Consider the following 18389-nt stretch of genomic DNA (forward strand, 5'->3'; position numbering starts at 1 on the left):
TGCTGCGCCGCCCCGGCCCTGCAGCACGGCCGGAGCCGCACCAGAGCCGCGCTACCGGGCGCCGCACAGCGACGGCGCTGCCCGCCGCCTCGGCGGCCGCCGCTCCGCAGAGGCGATACCCGGGCGGCGCATCCGCGCTTACTGCGCTTCGCTGCTTACGGGCGAATCGAGCGTTTTGCGGCAACTGCAAACTGCAAAACAGCAATCCGCTCCGAGCGCGGGGAAGGCCGCTGCGGTACCGGTACCCGCGGCGCTTTATCACCGCAACCAGCCCCCAGCAACGCACGCTGCGTCCGCCGAGAACAAAGGCGGCCGCACGCCTGCCGCGGCCCTCTCCTCCTCCCCCGGCTCCGCGCCGGTAACACACCGGAGCCGGCAGCACACGGCGGCAGAGCGGGGCGCTCCTACCTGCTCCCCCGGGGCGGCGAGCCCCGGCACAGCGCGGCGCTTCCCATGTGCGGGCGGGAGCCGGAGCCGGGCCCGGGCTCGCCGCGGTGGCGACACCGTGGCGGGACTCCCCGCCGCCGGGCGGCCCCCCGACGGCTTGCCCTGCCCCGCAGCGCGGCCCGCGCCAGCCCGGGCGCCTGAACCGCTCCCCAGCCGCTTCCCGCAGGCGGAGCGGCGGCGGCGGCTTCGTTCCAGCAAACGAGCTCGCTGCACGGGCCGCACAGAGGCAGCCCCGCTGAGCCGTCCCGAATAGCGCTTCATTTCCAATTTACTTCCCTCGTAATTTATTTCCCGAGGCCTTGCCAGGATTGCCAGCCCCCGGCGCTCGGGAGCCCGCAGGAGCGCTGCCCTGTGTCATGCTTTCTGCTGAGAGCGTAAAGGTCAGCAGGAACCTGCTGCTCCAGGTTTCCTCGCAGTGGTAGAGACCCAGGGTAAGGAGAGGGGGAAGACGTTGCCAAGTGCACAAACAGATAATACATTTTAAAGAAGTACAATTGCGGAATAACAGAGGCTTCCTCTTCTCCTCCTTCAAAGGGAGGAAAGCAAAGCAGCGATCAAGTCTTGGGAGAACTAAATCACTTCACAGGATACTGCACCAGAATCGGAGGCTTTCGAGACTGCTGCTTGTTTTTTAAATTCATAAAATATCTACTCAGAGCTTTTTCCAGGCGAGTCTATCGGGGGCGGATTTCCAAGCAGACCTTTGGATCCTACTTGAGCTCTGACAGAAAACGCTCCAATAGCCACAGGGCCATTCACCTCGGCTGTTTCTGTAACTTTTTCTTACAAGGTCAGAGATGCACATGAGAGGGGCCTAGGCAGAGCTTTTCCATACCCTTCCACCACTCGCTCCTCTGTGGCCATCCCAAAGACAACAGTTTCTGGAAACAGATGGCAAAGGCAGTTCCCACTGCCAAAGTAGGAGTGCTGCCTTTTATGAAGATGGATCAGCCTTCGAGCAAGGGAGATGGAGCTACTGGCTTATGCTGAGCGCTACCACCAGGCTTGATGAGACGCTGGAGACAAGGAAGGACATGTCTCCCAGCACTCTGTCTCAACCTGACAGACTGCTGAAAGGACTGAGGCGCATCACCACCATCCTCACCTTTCCAAGAAGAAACTGAGTGTGTATGCGTATGAGACAGAGCGTACCTGGAGGGGGGGGGGTGAGGGCAAACAAATGACAAAAATCACTCCTGAGGATAAAGTTTAAAAAAAAAAAAAAAAAAGGCTAAAGCAGACATCCTCATATAAACGATATCAGTGCATGAGTAAGTATCAGCGTCTGGGTAAAACCAAGATCAGCGAAGGCATTTTCCCTGCAGTTCTTGCCACAGAAAACCTCCTGGATTTTGTTCCAAATGCCATATGCAATTTCTCTCTATGAGTTTCTGCCATTAGCTCCCCCTCCCGCTGTAGAGGTGACAACTTCACTTACTAAAACAAAGCAATGTCTTATTTGCAGAAACATCTGCTCTGATACAAGGAATACACACCCACTCTTTACCAGAGCCAGTATGTGGAATAGTTGGAATAAAGGATGTTAAATAACGAACAAATGCATCAATTTGCTTATAATCCATCCTCCTCTGGCACGTACTCTCCTTAATCCTTCTCTGTTCTTTCAGGCCCCTTTGGCATAGGGAAAGATTTTTCATTTATGCTGAGGTGATGGCATCAGACGCCAATTTTATCTGAACCACAGCCAGGCATTTGGCACTTCAGGCATAACACGTGCAACCTCCAAATGGCCACGTCCTATATACTGTAGCCTACACGTGCCTGCCTTCCTCTCCATAGGCGATCAGACATTTTTTCCGCTGATCAAAACACTGCTTCTGTTGTGTTTAGCAGGGAAACAATCACTGCCAGCGGAGAGAAAAATCAGATGACACACTCGCAGGCCAAACGATTACAAAGTCACTGTAAAGGAAGGACAGGGAGGGAAATCATAGTATTTTGGGGACTAAGTAGAGATCTTGGTGGGAGAGGGAACTCAGTGAATAACTTCATCATTAGAAGCTTAATTTCAACACAACTGAATAATTCTCGGTCCTGCATTTATCTCCAAGTACACAGCCGGCAGTACACACCTGACAGTCACTTTGGCTAAAATGCCATCTCCCTCTCTTACTGTGGCATGAGGAAAAAAAAAAAACAGCAAAATGCCACACAGGGAAAACATCACGCTATTGAGACAGGTGGAAAACCCAAGCTGGCATAGAAGCATTATCAAAAGCACAACGCAACGTAACCCGACAAATCGGAGATTTTGCTGCTATCGCCGGGTGAGGTTTCACAATCAGCTTAAGCCGCTGCGAGGCCACCACAAGGGCGCTCGCCCCCCGCGCCAGGCGAGGACGGCGCCGCTTCCCCTTTCCACAGCGGCCGGCGGGAGCAAACCCGAGCTCCGGCCTGGAAACCAGGCTGCCGGCGGGAAGCCCCGCAGCGCTGCTCTCGGCAGAGCCCCTGGCCCGCGCCCTGCACCCTTACAGCTGCCCGTCCCGCCTGCCGTAACGAACACGGACGTCCAGGCCTGGCCCTGCACTGTTTTTGCAACGTGTTTTCAGACTCGCTTTGAACTAGCAGAAGTCGGTCGGCCCTGGGACGCTGAGGGCGAAAGCCGTTTCCGGAGAGGAGACGCCTCAGCGGGACAGAATTCAGGCGCTCTGCGCGGGCAGAACAGCGCACACAAGCTCGTGCTTTCGGCTTTTATTTTTACTCACACTTATCTCAACAGTTTTGCTATCTCCTTTCGCTTGCCACAATATTACTATTTTCTTTTAGGTTTTTGCCTGCTTCCTTCATGTTTTTATTTTCTGGCTTTACTGTACACTTCACCATTTTTGTTTTCCTGTAACCCTGAGCCAGATAATTTCTGTCCTTATAATCTGTTTCGGTTCAACGGACTGATGCTAATCAGGACACTCCTCCTTCAATATAGACACATCCTAAATCAAACTACACTGAAAACACACACATGCAAAATGTAACCACAAATATTAACCAGTAGAAATAGAGTCTTGCCCAAATCACCTCATTTTTCATTTTCCTGTTTTATCACACCCACTTCTGTCTCTTTCCTTTTTCTCCTCCCTTCTTCCTCCTCAAGAACCACTCTTCTCCCGCTATTCTCTTGCCTGACTCTTTCCTACCCGCTTTCCAGTGGGGCACGAGCACTGCCTAACCTCGCAACTTCTGCAGCATCAACACATGCTTGTTGCCTGCGTTCCTCTGCTTCCTCGCTGCAAGAGCCAACGGGTTTATTGTCAGAGGGATGGAGACGGGGGCAGGGGACACACAAAGCTATCGAGCCCGTCTGCCCTTTCCCTCTGCTAACAAAGCCAACATGGTAAAGCAGTGAAGGAGTTTAATATGAATTACTAAAACAGTAAGTGTTATGTTAAAAAAAAAAGAAAAAAAAAGAAAAAAAAGGAAAAAAAAGCCCCAAAAGTTGTATTTCCCTTTCGTCAGTTCCTCTTCCAGGCTAAGGTAGTTTAGGTTTTATTTCTCAATTTAATTACAGTCCATGGGCATGGACATCTCTGGATGGCAGCCGTTCAGAGGAGTTCTGTATGCACATTTCTGAGTTTGTATTTTTAAACACCAGTTAGATTAAGAGTGAAGTCTGCTTCCTCTGTGCATCTTTGATGAAGGCAATTGCTAATGCATGCAGAAAGTGGTTGTAACCATATTGGTGCCTGAGAACAAAACAGGACAGTGCGTTACCTTCCACACGTCTGGCCCAAGCTTTAACACCAAGATTGTCAAATCAGAGTAGTTCCTATCCTCCCTTTCCGTGATCTGTACACAAACCGGCATATACAAATATGCAAGATGGACATTTTTTAACCATTCACTGACATTTGCACTGGATTAGCAGACAAATTTATACCAAACAATCCAAATGACGTGAGCCTGACAACGTACTCCTCTGCGCAAGACTGCAAAGATGACAAAATGTCTATTATATAACACTTCTGTATAAAATATTAATACGCACAGAGGAAGCTATTGAACTGAAAGGTTGTTTTCAGATAATTAGCAAATCAGTGTTGTATAACCTTGTTTTTTAATCAGTACATTTGAGACAGACAACTTTGATATTTACACTTTTTGTTGATAAAATATGACAAGCCAACTTTGTACATATACCCACCAAGATGCACAATAAATCTCCTTAGGATTTCCAACTTCTCTTTTGACCTTAAGGCACCGCAAGAGCCTAGGATCATCTCTCTCTCTCTCTGTAGCGCACGTAGCTTCAGCGAGCCTGCTGAAGGCACAGGCACTCTTTATGCAACATCTCACACCACCTGAAAATGCGCAAACCCCCTTTCCTTCTTACGCTGCGATGGCTGAAGAGTAGATATTCAGCACTGCTATTTATATGCACATCATATGCATCTGTTTTCTCCTTAGAGCTACTGCCATAAATTGCAAAATCCCTGCAGCAAGAATTAAGTTCTTCAACCAAAGTCTACTCAAAAAACAACGCTGCTTTTAGCGGGCATGTTGGTATCTGCAGCCTCAGCCCGGCAGAGGTGGGGCAGCCCTGGCTGCAGCAGAAACCAAGAGCAAGCAGGAACACTTTTTATAGAGAAACTTATCTCAGTGCTGACTTGTAGAGAATGAAGTTCAAGGGGAAAAAAAGCCCACATCTTGGCTGTGGCTTTGCAGCCATGAGGTTGCACGGGGGCAGGCAGGAGCCTGCTCCGCTGCCTCACTGCAAGGGCTCTAAGGAGCCCTCATGCCCACTCCTTCCCTGTGCACGTATCTTCACGTCACAAACCCAGGGAAGTGCTCAGTCCACAGCATCGCTGGTCCCCAGCAGATGCCCCAGAACACACTCTGCTGTAGGTCCTGTCAGGTTTGCCAGCTCCTCAGGTTTGCCAGCTCCACGTGGGTGTCACAGATAAGGCATCTAAAACAGCAATAGATACCTATGTTTAGGCAGTTCCACCCACGTTTCTTCCCAACACACAGGGAAAATCATCAGGAGACATGACTTGGACAAGAATCCTGCACTAGTGAACCGAGAGGGATTTTTATCAGCACTGTCTAAAATTATTTTAGGGATTGTGCTTTTTTTTTTTTTTTTTTTTAATTTAAATGCATGGCAAACAGTTTGAAGAGCACAGTAATAAGACAAGGTAGCAGCAGCATTTAATCGTCTGTCATGCCCTCCCCTTGGGCCGGGGGAATCATCCCTTGCAGTTTCCTGGTCTTCCAAGGAGACCTTCATAAGGCACAACACCTGAGGTGCCCAGCTTTCAACAAAAAGGCCATATATAGAAAGGGCTCTGTTTTAGCACTAAGGAGGAGCAAGACAGGTCACAAGCACTGGACCATTTCCTCTTCTATTGACTACGTAAGGCAAAATGCAGGACCACAGTGGGTAAAGGCGATGGCTCTCCTCACCTGCTGCTGGCTGCCACATGCTTTCAGTCTGCTTATTTTCTTCCTCACTTTGTCACAGTTACCTTCTCAGAGAAACGGGTCTTTAAGAAAAAAAAAAAAAATCTGAACAACAAATAGTTTGCCTTCTCCTTAGGGGGAGCAGTATTTTACACCACAACTGTTTTTGAAGGCTTGAATTTCATAACTACTTCAGCCTGAAAATAAGCCACTTTTGAAGAAAGAACAAGTAAAAGGAAGGAAAAATTATGGGTAGCACCAGTTTTGAGACTGCACAAACAACAGGTTTTCATATCCTGATTTATCCATGGAAAGGGAGGAAGAAGACAAGGGAAAGCATTTCTTTTAGAGTGGTGCCAACCAACGGGCCTCTTCCCATGGCCCTGCTTCCCTCCCGAGCCCTGAGCCCTGGGCAGTGCCGGCGTTTTGCTGGCTCCCTTTCAAGCGAACAAGCTCCCTCCCGCCAGGGATATCTCCCGGAGCAGGCAGGGAGCTGCCACGGGAAGGTGTTTTGAGGCCATCTTCCCCAGCTGTTTCCTGGAGGGGACGGGATCCTGTTCTGGCAAGACTGGAAGAATATGGTTATAAAGAACATAGAGGTAACTGAAAGGAGCCTCCATTCTTTTAATTAAAGATATTTGCAGTGAGAGAAAGACTGAGGCAGCGTCAGTTAAAATTAACGATGTGGAAATGAGCGTTACTGATGGTATTAGGAAGTGCCAACTTGCCTTCTGACGCGATTCGCTTTCTAACAGGCCAAAGCCCAAGAGGATTCTCCACAAGTTAAACACTAGAAATACTGGCTTTGTTCTTCCCTAAATTTCTTTGGGATCCCTGAGGGGAAGAATTATTTGGCAAGCAATCGGTACCTGCTCTTTGCTAAATGGTTAAAAGAGAATTGCACTCAATTTGCTTAGACCACAAGATCTGGAGTCAATCGCATCCCAACGCAAGCAAGTCGCCCTTGGAAAAAACCTGGCCCCGAGCCGAGCGAGCTCAAGGTAAGAGGTGCAGAGCTGCCTCACAACAGTCACCACAGCTCGCTTTTTAGAAACATAAAGCTGGTAGTTCCTGGAAAGCTGCGCATTTCACAAGCTTCCTTCTCAACATTTTAGCCTTTTTCTGGCAAATACTCACAAGTATAGGCCCATAGCAACTCAACATCACAGCCGAGAGTAAGCACTCGTGAGATGAGGCACCAGCCCTCTGACCCCAGAGCGCCTCATGCACGCGTGCATGCTCATGAGACCACACGTGTGTGGAAAGCTAATCATGTGCACAAGTCTCCGCATGGTGAAGTCCACAGGCTTTTTACTGCTAGTTTGACATCTTAAACATTTTTTTCTGTTATGCAAAAGCACAGAAAAATCTTTATCCAAACGCCAGTTTTCTGGGGAAAATTATTTCCACTTGTCTTATCAATAGCAGTGGTTTTTTTTCATAAAATGTAATCTTCCAATTACCAAAGAAAATACAGAAGGAAAGAAGCAAAAAGGAGAACTGTGTAGACTAGTTTCAATGCTGACAAAAAAATGGAAAAAGTAAAATAGCAGAAACAAATATGATGTTTTACTCTTCCTAACATTTGAGTGTAAGGTAAAGACTGATAATTGGGTTTGCTAAAAATTTAAGAACTACAGCAAACGTATTAATTACTTACAAGATACAAATCGTTCTTTTGAGAAGAAGGGGAAGGGGGAACCACCTTCCCAGTTCATTATCCGGTAAAAGAAATACTAACTAGCTGGAGCTCCCGTTGGTTGCATCCCGCTGAGAAAGGAGTACCCTGGGTTCCCCACGACATCATCTGTGACTCAAGCTACTTTTCAGAGAAATGGCCATCTGCAAGCCTATGTTCTGATTACACACTTTGAGCCTTAAGACTTAATTCTTCACGTACCTGTACTAGTAAGCTCTGCTCTGGCTCCTGGAGGTGCAGGAGCAAGCCAGGGCGGACTCCAGGCTGCAGGACTGCCCCAACCCCCCCGCCAGCCCACCACGAAGCAACACTGAAGAAAACGACACAACAGCTGATGTGATCAGGGAACACAAGGGGGGGAAAAAATTCAGCCAGCGATACAGGACCTGACTCAAAATCCACTTATTTCCACTGGCTTCAATAGACTTCAAAAAAGTCCTTGACATGTTGCAGAGAAGGAAAGAGAAGACCTGAAGAAACGAAAAAGAAGCAACTTCAAGGTGGGAAATTTCAGTAGAGTCGCTCGCTTCTTACAGAATTGCGCCAAGCCACAACACGCAGGCTTACAAGTGCTTTTGTACAAAGGCAGGCATCTACTATTTTCCCCGCTTGCATTTACTGGGAGGACCTCTTGAAAGCGTATCACCAACTGCATTAGCTTTTTCTTACTCATCAGGCATGCAGTTAAGAAAGATGTCCCCATACAGCATTTAGAGCTGATTCACCTCCAGACTGCTACCTACTTTCACAGAAGAGAAAGAAAGTTTTCTGAGGTGACAGGAAATAGGGCTAAGAAAGGGCTAGGATGAATCAACTGTATTTCACGTGTTCAGCTATATGTTAGTGCAATGTACGATAATCTTTTCGCAGCAAGCATCTAATTGTTCTGACTCTCCTCGCGTGGCTATTACATAGGTTTGCTCCTATTAATAATTACCCTCCCATGCAGACTTTCTCTGCTTTTAGTGCTGCTACTTTATAATTCCTCCTCCAGGTCTGGACACGCTGCACAGGTAACTGCTCCCCCAAAGGATGTCAGGACCGGTACACGTATTTAGTGTGCATATCCGGATCTTACAAAATAAATTACTGCTTACACTGCTTCCTTCTCTATGTCACCTCAGGTAGCCTTTATAAACTTTGGATCTTTATCAAAGTAACCTTGATCGCAAATAACAGTATCTATTTAAATATTGCTGGTTTATTACGTGCAAGAGAACAGACATGCCAGACCTAACAGACAAGCGTCCCTCACACTGAGCAACATGCAGGCAAAGCAGCAAGTGAGCTTACTCTAGAGGCAACGCTTCCTGAGAAACAGCTGAGAAAATGGCGTGCAGCACAGCAAACATCACCTAGCTCAGGACCTCATAAATCAGTTCCAACCACAAATAAAAGGTTTAAAAGGGATTTATAAATCACAAAATAATGAATACAATCCTGGCCTCAGAGCAGGGCCTGGTGAACAAATTCAAGACGGCAATCAAGAGCAAATAACATCACACCAGTTTTCTGCGCTACCAAAACCCTTACTCCTAGTGTTTGAAGGAAGGGGGCTTTCCTCGGCCACCAGAAGGGGTGGGGAGGAGGAGGAGAGAAAAAAAGATAGAGAAAAACACAGTAAGGCACTGGACTACTTATGCAGCCTGTCCGGGATGAGAGCGCTTTCTCAACAGCTCAGCTCGGGGGGATCAAGGCCGCCAGGCTGCTCCTGCGAGTCTCCCCAACCGCACGGCCTCCCCGCCGAGCGAGGGGGCAGGCCGGCTTCCCACGGGCGCTTTCGCAGACCCGCAGAAGACCGTCCTTCCCTGTCATGACTGAGAGGTGCAATGTTGAAACAAATACTGCTCTGAACTCGGGGACGGGGGGGACGGGGGGGACGGGGGGGACGAGGACGACGGCAGCGGTAACCCCGGCAGCGATCCCGAGCACCCCCCGCCGCCGGGGCAGGCGCAGCACGGCCCCCCCGCGCCCCCCCAGCCCCAGCAACCTGCCCCCGGCCCCGGGGAAGCGGAGGCTGCCGGGCCGGCGAGCCCCGAGGGGCCGGAGCGCTGCACTGCCACGTACCGGGCGGCGGGCAGGCGACGCGCCCGTTTCCGCCCCGAAGATGCCTCTCACGGAGGGGTTTGGGGCCCTGCGATCTCCGCCTGGTGCAAGGCGGCCAAGCGCGGTTGACCCCACGCAACACGCAAGCAGCTGGAGGGCCCCCCCGCTTTCCAGCCGCGTCTCCCCGCAGCGCCAGCCCGCCGCCGGGGCTCGCCCGCTGCTCGACGCGCTCCCACGCGGGGCGCCGCGTGGGCCCGGCACCCGCGCGCAGGCAGGCAGGCAGGCAGGCAGGCAGCCGGCGCACGGCCGCCTCGGGAGCCGCGCCGCCGCATGCCGGGCTGCTGCCGCCACCGCAACCAACCACACAAATCCGGCTCGCGTGCAGACGGAATTAGGAAAATAATTTAAATAAAAGGGGGGGAGGGGGAGGCACGCGAAAAGCAATCCCCGAGGCGGAGCAGGCGAGGGGTTACCGCTGGGCAACCCTACCCCCCCGCGCCGGGACACAGACCTGCTCCGGGCGGTCACCGCCGCGGCGCTGCCATGCGGCCAGGGCCGCGCCGCACCGCGCCGCACCGCGCGGGGCTCCCGGCAGCGCCCTGCGGCGCGCGCCCGCCCGCCCCCGCGCGCGCCTCCGCCTGCCCGCCCGCACCGGCGGCGGCCAATGGCGCCCGCGGCGCCGCGCATGTGAGCGCCGGCCCCGCCCGCAGGTGCGCGCCGGCCGGCCGGCGGGGGCGGGGGCGGCTCGCGCGGCCGGGCCGGGCCGGTTGCGCGGGCCGCGCGCCGCCCGTCTGCTGCTGTTCGCGCGAAAAGCGGCGCCTCTTGGCGCTGCCTCTGCGCGTCAGGCACAAAGCCGAAGGCGGCTTCACCTCGCCCAGCAGCCGTCGGGGAGCGCTCCGCTCTGCTCCGCGGCGCGGCGCGGGGGGGGGGCTGGCCAGAACCTGGCCCTTACCCCCCCCCCCCAACAACCCCCCTTATCTTTATTCTTAAACTGAAATGACACCAATATCCTGAAGTTTTTGTTGGAAAAAAAACTGAAAATGACCTGAAAATGAGCAGAACTAATTTTTTTTTTGAACAAGAGCTGGATGTGACCCATTCCTTTGAAATTATATTGAACTTGATCAAGAATTTAATTTAAAAAATACTGGTTCATCTTGTTATTCCAGATTTTACTTAATCCCCATAACTTCCAGGAACTGCAGGGGATGGGAAATAATCCTTAACTGCTTGTTTAGATTAGCTTTATGGCCCTTTAAAGACTGAGAAACGCTCCTTTACACTACTAGAGGCGTTTCAACCAGACCGTCTCATCCAAATGCTTGTGAGACATACCAAAAGTTACAAAGGAAGGCCCTGCTTAGCAGCATTAGCTTCTGAGACCAAAAGAAAATTAGGCCAGCTTGCCCTGCTCGCAGCTGGTTAGCGCTGTTTTCATACCAGTGAAATGAAATTCATCTGGTAAAGAATTTTAGCAGAGTTCAGATTTAGTCTAAGGAGTTGTCATTTATTTTAAGCTTTGGTTTTTTTAATACCTTCATTCGGCTTTTAGCTATTTTCCTCTCTGAGATCATCAATACTGGTGTTATTTTTGGCCAGAATTTCAGACCTCACTAAGTGCTTCCTCAGTGAGGCAAATTGATCATCTATTTATTTATTTATTTTTGCTCTGACCCAGCGCCCAGGCCACATGGGGTCTGTGATACCGGGGCTCCGCACTGATGAAAGATTAATGGAGCTAAAAGCCGTCCAATCTGGTAACCATCAAGGGAGGTGAAAACAGATAATAACAGGAGTTGCTGGCTGGGAAATCCTGACTCGCAAGCAGCTGGCAGAGAAATTCAAGCAGAAAAAAAGGATTTTTTCAAATGCCAGGGCTGGTCAGAACTAGCTGAATCCGCATTCGTTCTGCAATGAGAGCCACCTTGCCAAGCCGAGGCGCACCAGCAAAACAGATGAGTAACGCTGGCGACAGGAGACACCGGCGCTCAACAGATGCAGATCCAGTTACAGTCCATTTCCGATGGGGCAAATACAAGTGCAGAAGACTTACCTCCTACAGACCATATGCTGCACTGGGGTTTTTTTGCTTTTTGGGTTTTTTTTTTCCCCTCGTTAGGATATGTATTTAAAGGTAACTTGCACTTTTTTAATTTAAAACTCTACATGCCTCCTTTTCAAGCGTTTCTACCAAGGTCTTCTCCCCCTACCTCGGGTTTGGTGTTCCCTGGGCTCAAGCGGCAGTGCTTTTGGGCTGCCCCTTCCGGGGCTGGCACTGGCTCTCTGGGACAGGCTGACGTGGGATGGCAGAAAGAGCAGGGGAGTTACAAACCTGCAGGAGCTCAGGTCAGGGCTAATTTATGTCCCAGCTATTCTGTTTTCCTGTTACAGTCTATAGGTTTGTTTTAGCAGAAGCACAAATTAGCCAGCTTCCAGTTATTCCATATAATAAAAGAGATGCCAGAAAAACACAGACAGCGAAGGAGAGAATGGTGTTTTTCTGCTTAAGCAGGTTTGGCCCTGGCGCTTTACAATTGTTCCTTCGCTCTGTGGCTCAGAGGGCTGAATTAGTGCTGACATTAACAAGCAATAACAGTGCAGTTGTAATGCCTCCAGGATACCTTCTACCTATTTATTTTTACAACTGCAGTTTAGTTTACGTTTTGCAAGTTCCCTAACCTTGATTACCCAAGAGATAACAGGTTTTTCCACCTTAGCATTATCCCCGCTCCTGTGTCATTAAAAAGCTTTAGAAAATATTAGTCCTCCGAAGGAGTTTTGGTTTTGGCCAAGTTGAAAAAACAACAGTTTATTCTAAGAGATTTTCCAGTCCTTCCCTCCTTTCACCCAAAGACGTGTCTCAACTTTTGACACATCTGGTGCGGAGGACGCAGGAGGTAATTTCTGAATCGCTATCCTGTGCATCTCAGATACACCTGCCGGATAGTGCCCAGTGGGTGCCCTGTGAGCCCAGGCCAAGCAGGCAGAGCTGGACACCCGCAGACGGGGAGCGCAGGGAAGAGCTGGTGCCAAGAGCAGAGCGTGCCAGCGGCTCCTGGGGAAGCTAATGGGGAAACTCTTCACTGCAAAATATTTCAGCCTCAGTTTTGGTGGGCTGACAGTTTTTTCTCCCAAGCCAAACTTAAGATGAAGGGGAATATTAGGATTTTGAAGAGGGTAGATGGGGTGGTTGCTTGGTAGGAGGTGCTGATGGCAACATACAAGAGAGGTGCAGCCAGAGGATCGACTTTTCCCTTCCAGGAACATGGTGGTTTGGCTTCATGGCAGGTGCAAAGCTTGAAGGGGAACACTCTGGTTTAAATAAGGGGGAGGATGTATATGAGTCACTTTGGTTGGCTCCTGGCCACCAGTTCCCAGCAAAAAAAAGCACTTGTAAGTGCTGAACAGTTCGGCTCGTGGTGCCCACCCCGGACAAGTGGCAGGGGGACGGGGCTGCAGGTGCCGCCCCGCTCCCAGCCAGAGCACCCAGCCGTCCCTGCCGCCTCTGCACCCTCCCGCCGCGGCGAGTCTGACTTCTCAGGCAAAATCGAGCAGCGGGTTGGCAGCCGTCTTGTTGCCCTGCAGCCGGCTGACGCTGGCAGCGGCCTGCGTTGCCTGCGCCCGTGCTGGCTGCGGGGAGGCCGCCGGGGAGAGCTGGCCGCAGCACGGTCAGCTCGAGGCGCTGCTCCTTCAAAGAGGAGAAGGGAACCTGTCACCCCAGGGCTGCGCGCCGGCACTGTCCGGCACTCCTGCAGCACAGCTGGCCCCGTAACCAGGACACGCTGCCCAAGCTTTTAGAAAGTCTACTAAATTGTGCCAACCAGTTCTCCTTTAGCGACAGTTTTATGACAATCTCAAAGGTGTCTGAGCAACTCAGAGAAGCGTAATTCTTCCATTGTAAAAAGCACTGCAAAACTTTGTCCTAATCATACTAGGTACAGCTACAGTTTCATCAATTGTTTTTTTACTTCCTGTCAACCAATTTTCTTTGCTGCTTTATAACTCCATCTTACATGATTACCCAGGCCCATGCCTTGCTTCACAACGTCCTCTTTGGAAAAAGACACTGTCTCATTACCTTGCCTTTGTGCTGCAAAGAGGAGTCCCTCTATTGTACAATGTGAGAATGAGATCGTTTTAAATAAAACATGATTTCTTCATCCTCCTTATTTCTCCTGTAACTCCACAACCGACTCACCAATTCTTCTATTTCATTTGAGATAATAAAAAGTCATTCACTCAACGTGCAACGTAGCCATGTAAAAACAGAATGAAGAATTTGGCTATTCCAAATAGCCTCACTCTTAACGACTATCACAACCTTTACGTGTTGAAACAACAAGAGGAGCAGCTGCGCCTGGGTGTACGATAAGCGGTGTGTGTTGTCAGGCTGCATTCTGCAAAGTTTTTCAGAGGAAGGCAGAAACAACCCAGCCGCCTATGCTTGCTGCTCCTGGTTACATGGGAGATCGAGTTTTCATGAGTTTTTACTTTCCATCCAGTGGAAATACCACCCGATGGCCAATCCTCTTCACTCCAGAACTTATCAATAAAGGACGATAGACTCACAAAATACCCAGAGGCACCTGAGACAAGAGGGAGGCTTGGCGGAAGAGCAGGGAGCTGTGGGCATACGGCATCGCCTGCTGCCGGCCGCTTCCTCGCTGCGGGCCGTTGCTGGCAGGGCTACGGCATGAGCAGGGCGTTAGGAATAAGGTTTGTCTCGCGCAGTCAGCCCGAGATGGAGCCTGCTGCAGAGTCCAGTATCGCTCCCCTTAACATGGCATCTTCGTGCTCTCCTCAGGCCCCGGCTCAGCAGCGTGCGCCAGGCACCACCTCGGAGGCGTCGGGAGCTTCAGCTCCTCGTGCTTTCTTAATTTTGCACTCAACAACTTCTACGGTCTCTAGCCTTCCTGCTCGCCCTTGTTTCCACAAATACTGAACACTAAGCATAGAGTAGGAAATAAAAATTAAAAACATGGCATGACCAGAATTAGCAGGGTAAGAGCAACAGAAGCCTCCAGCTGTCACAGCGTGTCCAGCCCAGTTAGCTGGAGCTAGTTCCCTGCCTTCCCCTGGGACGTTTAAGTCTGTTATTTCCTTTTTCAAATCACGCCCGAAAACCTTCCTTCCCTCTTCAGACTTCGACTGACTTTCCCTATAGAATGATTCTGGCACTTTCTGTGTACAAATGACATGACACAAAATCTAAGTGCCCTACCTTGATCTAAGAAAACGGTGGTCTTTAAAGAAAGGGCAATCTTCAGAGTGCTTAGCTGTACCTGTGCTAGCACTTAACCTTTACTTCCCCAATCCGACTTACAATAGTTAGGGCTTGTTGATTTTGTTATTTCTTTAGAAGTTTTCTCAAAATAGCCTAGTTGCAAGGACATAATGAGGTGCACAGCTGCGCAGAGCTTTCTGAACAGCAAGAACAGAGAGAAGAGAAAAAAACAGATGTGGGCCCAAAATGCTCTGAGGCTGCAAAGAGCCATTCACATGGCTGAAGATTAAGGACTCACCCAGCTGGACCATTAAAAACCTGAGAACTGAGCAAGGCAAGGAAAAAACAGCCCCCAAAAAGGGGAGAAGAGGGAAAATACATCATTTTATTTCTTACATGCAGCATGTCCTCTCTGTCTCCCTATCTGCCCACAGGGCAAAGAAAATACCGCACCTTCTATAAATGGAGAGTAGAGAAAGCTTATTTAAAAAGAGGGAGACTTACTCAGGGCCCTTGGAGCTGTTTTCCCACCTCGACACCTGAAACAGGGCTCTGTGTGCGCCTGGGAGCCTGCAGAGTCCCAGTCCTGCCAGCACAGCGCTAAGAGAAGTTGATTTTGCCCGAAATGGCTAGATTAATCTTTTCACTATGGCTGCAGCACCTTCTGCTAGCTCCCCGCACATATTACAGATCAAACAAAACCGCTCGCTTCATTCCAGAGTCTCTACCCAGGGGAAAGCATAGCAACAGCATGATATAATTACACCTCTGAAAGCCTCTTCCCAAGGCTTTTTCAAATACAGTGACAACCAACAAGAGTACTCCAATCCCTAAAGCTTCTCCAATGAGATAGCCACTGTCAAATTAGCATCACACTATCCACCCTCCAACACAACACGCTTCAGAGATCCCACCGCTCCTGCGATGCCCATGCACGGCTGCTGTGCGGCTCGGCCCGCTCATTGAAAACCTGCTTCGTCTCCTGCTTCAAAGACGTGTGCAAGGGAGCAGTGTTACAAACATGTACGGTGACAGGGACGCAAGTTACCTTAATCTCTGAATTCTGGAGTACGCTCTGTCTTCTGTTTGCCTTCAAAATGAAAGTTATTTGGAAAAAGCACTGAACACAAGTACTGCACAGCAGTGAATTCACTGCCAGTGCTGTCTAGCCACCAGAAACAACAAAACGTATACCTCCCTCAACCCCAAACATCTCCAATTCCTTTTATTGCCATACAAAAAAAGGTAGCAGGAGAAGGAAGGTTTGATCACACCTTAATCCAAAATAGCATGTTGGTTTGTCGAGTTAATAATACTTTCTGACCTAATAAACTGAAATTAGCAGGTGGTTTTCCCTTGGCTTGTACAGAGACTGTACAATGAATGAATCATGACTGATCTCGCGCTGTACCCAGGACCGCAGGGAACGGGGTGATGGAAAGACCAGAATAGTTTTATTTTCCTGCTCACAGCTCTATGACTAAAAATTCATATCCGTGCTCTGGCTTTGTAGGAATAGGATGTGACTGATCGGGGTTGCTATAATCCCGAGTGTGGCAGAAACAGCCATCCTCTTCCACCATGGCTGTGTTTATCTGGCCACAGAGGCATATTCACCGCGTTGCTTTGATACTGGTGTGACTCTGAGTTTCCCAAAATGTCACTGAAACTTCCTGAAATGAGTTTGGCTCGAGAGCACTGCTCACTGCACACGGCTGTCCTTGGGGAAAACAATTCCTTTTTTTGTTGTTGTTGTTGTTTGGTAGACCCTGTAAACATTTAAGCACACAGAGAGCGCCGCCGCAGGAGCGGCGGGCCCCCGCGCCCGGGGCGCAGCCGGCACCCCGGCCGCCGCCGCAGCCCCCCGCCGCGCCCCGCGCCCCTCGGCGCCCCTCGGCCTCTTTCACGTCTTTTTATACCTCCAATTCTTCTGGCGGTTCGTTTCCATGGCGGCTGCTCCTCAGCCGCTTCTCCCCCCGCCACCCCCGGCTCTTCCCCCCCATCCCTCTGCGCTTCCCCCCAGCCCCGTCCTTACCTGCTGCGCGGCCGCGGCCGCCCCCGCCCGCTCCGCCTCCCCGCGGGCAGCGCGCAGGGCCGCGCAGGGCCGCGCTGCGCCGGCCGCCGCCTCCTCCTCCTCCTCCTCCTCGCCTCCTCCTTCCTCCTCCTCTCCCCGAGCTCCCTCTGCTGTCGGATGCAGCTGCGCTTCCCAGGGCGGGCGTGAAGGCGCCGAGGCGCCCCGGGGCGGCTTTGGAGGGGCTGGCGCAGCCCCGCGCAAGCAGCGCTGCCGCGGGCGCGCAGCGCGGCCTGCTCGCCCCGTCCCGGCGCCTGGCGCTGCCGGGGCGGCCCGGGAAAGCAGGAGGAGAAATGTCCCTGCGCGGCAGCCGGCAGCGGTGCCCTCACCCCGGCGGTGCCCGGGCGCCAGCGTACCCAGCTTTAGCGCCTCTCGACTGCGCAGAATTGGGCTTTCCGCGCTGTGCCCTGCTGCTTAACACAGGACATTAGTGCAATGCTGTGGAGTGGCTGCGCACCCAAAGCACTGCTTAATTGCAACAGCTATTAAGGGAGAGGAAGGGAAAAATCAGGCCAAAAATGGTCGGGAGTGACAAATTCAGCCCTAGCCCAAAGCCTGTGAAAACTGCCGCGCGCTAGGCTGGGGCCGTGTTACGCCTGTCCCCTTGGACGGCGCCGACGCGCTGTAAAGCAGCCGGCGCTGCGGCCTGCCACAGCCGGGCGACAGGCTGAGCCCGGGCTCCCCGCTGGCGGGAGCGGGGGGTCTGGGCGCTGCGGCGAGGGACGCGCTCTGCCACCCCGTCCAGGGCCACGCGCTGGCGAGCTGCCGCCTCGCCGTGCGGCACGCGCACGCCGCGCCGCTGCCGAGACGCTGAGCAGCTCTCGTTCTGCTGGGATTTATCACGTCTAACGCCCAAGAGAAACGGTGTAAAAGATCCATTTCTGAACAGTTAGAGGATCTGTCCTTCCCAGAACGTGCAAGTAACCTCTGCTGGTTTTAGCAGGGACAATACCCCAGCGCAGCAGATGAGGATGTGCTGCTCCGCGCTCACGGCGAGGAGCATGATGGGGAAACGTGCGGAGCTACCCCCGGCGAAGGCTGCCACGTCTGCACACTTGTTGCATCCGCCTGTGTGCGTTGCCATAGGAACTGCAGCCCCAGCATCTGCTGCTGCCGCTTCCCGCCGCGCCGCTGCCGCCCTCCCGCCCAGCGGGCTCAGCCCACCTCTGTCCCTCTCCCCGCCTGCCTGATCACGCCTCCCTCTTGCTCACCAACTGCCAGCATCATCCTCTTTTTTGGGTGACAATCCCATTACTGCTCCTCCAGACAGTTACTTTTATTAGTTATAATTTGCCTATTCATCTGTCTCTCCCCCTCCTTCCCACCTTGGAACATCTCCCTCTCTCCATCCTTTCCACCTTCACACCAGCTCTCCCTCTCTCTGTCTCCCTTCTCTCTTCTCTGCACTCCGCAGCCACAAAAATCCTTATGACACTGCTGTATCCTTTTCTTCCTCCTTTTTACCTTCCCACAACGTTTGCACT

General features: G+C 51.6%; 1 protein-coding gene across 11 annotated transcripts in view; it reads right to left on the reverse strand.

The window, feature by feature from the left end:
* The window catches only part of LRRC8D (leucine rich repeat containing 8 VRAC subunit D), a 56150-nt gene extending 39200 nt beyond the window's left edge, over window positions 1-16950 (reverse strand). Inside the window, exons 1-3 of one of the 11 annotated variants that reach the window (XR_011142552.1) lie at window positions 10122-10203; window positions 5869-5948; window positions 4297-5371 (exon numbers count right to left, since the gene is read on the reverse strand). The gene's annotated coding sequence lies outside the window, so the exon portion shown is untranslated. Of the gene's footprint in view, window positions 1-408; window positions 537-4296; window positions 5372-5868; window positions 5949-10121; window positions 10225-16869 lie in introns of those variants that run through there. The other 10 variants (XM_068952554.1, XM_068952563.1, XM_068952557.1 and 7 more) reach the window with 10 other exon arrangements.
* Between the last annotated feature and the right edge of the window lie 1439 nt (window positions 16951-18389).

This window comes from Struthio camelus, chromosome 8 (assembly GCF_040807025.1).
Source record: "Struthio camelus isolate bStrCam1 chromosome 8, bStrCam1.hap1, whole genome shotgun sequence".
NCBI lineage: Eukaryota > Metazoa > Chordata > Aves > Struthioniformes > Struthionidae > Struthio > Struthio camelus.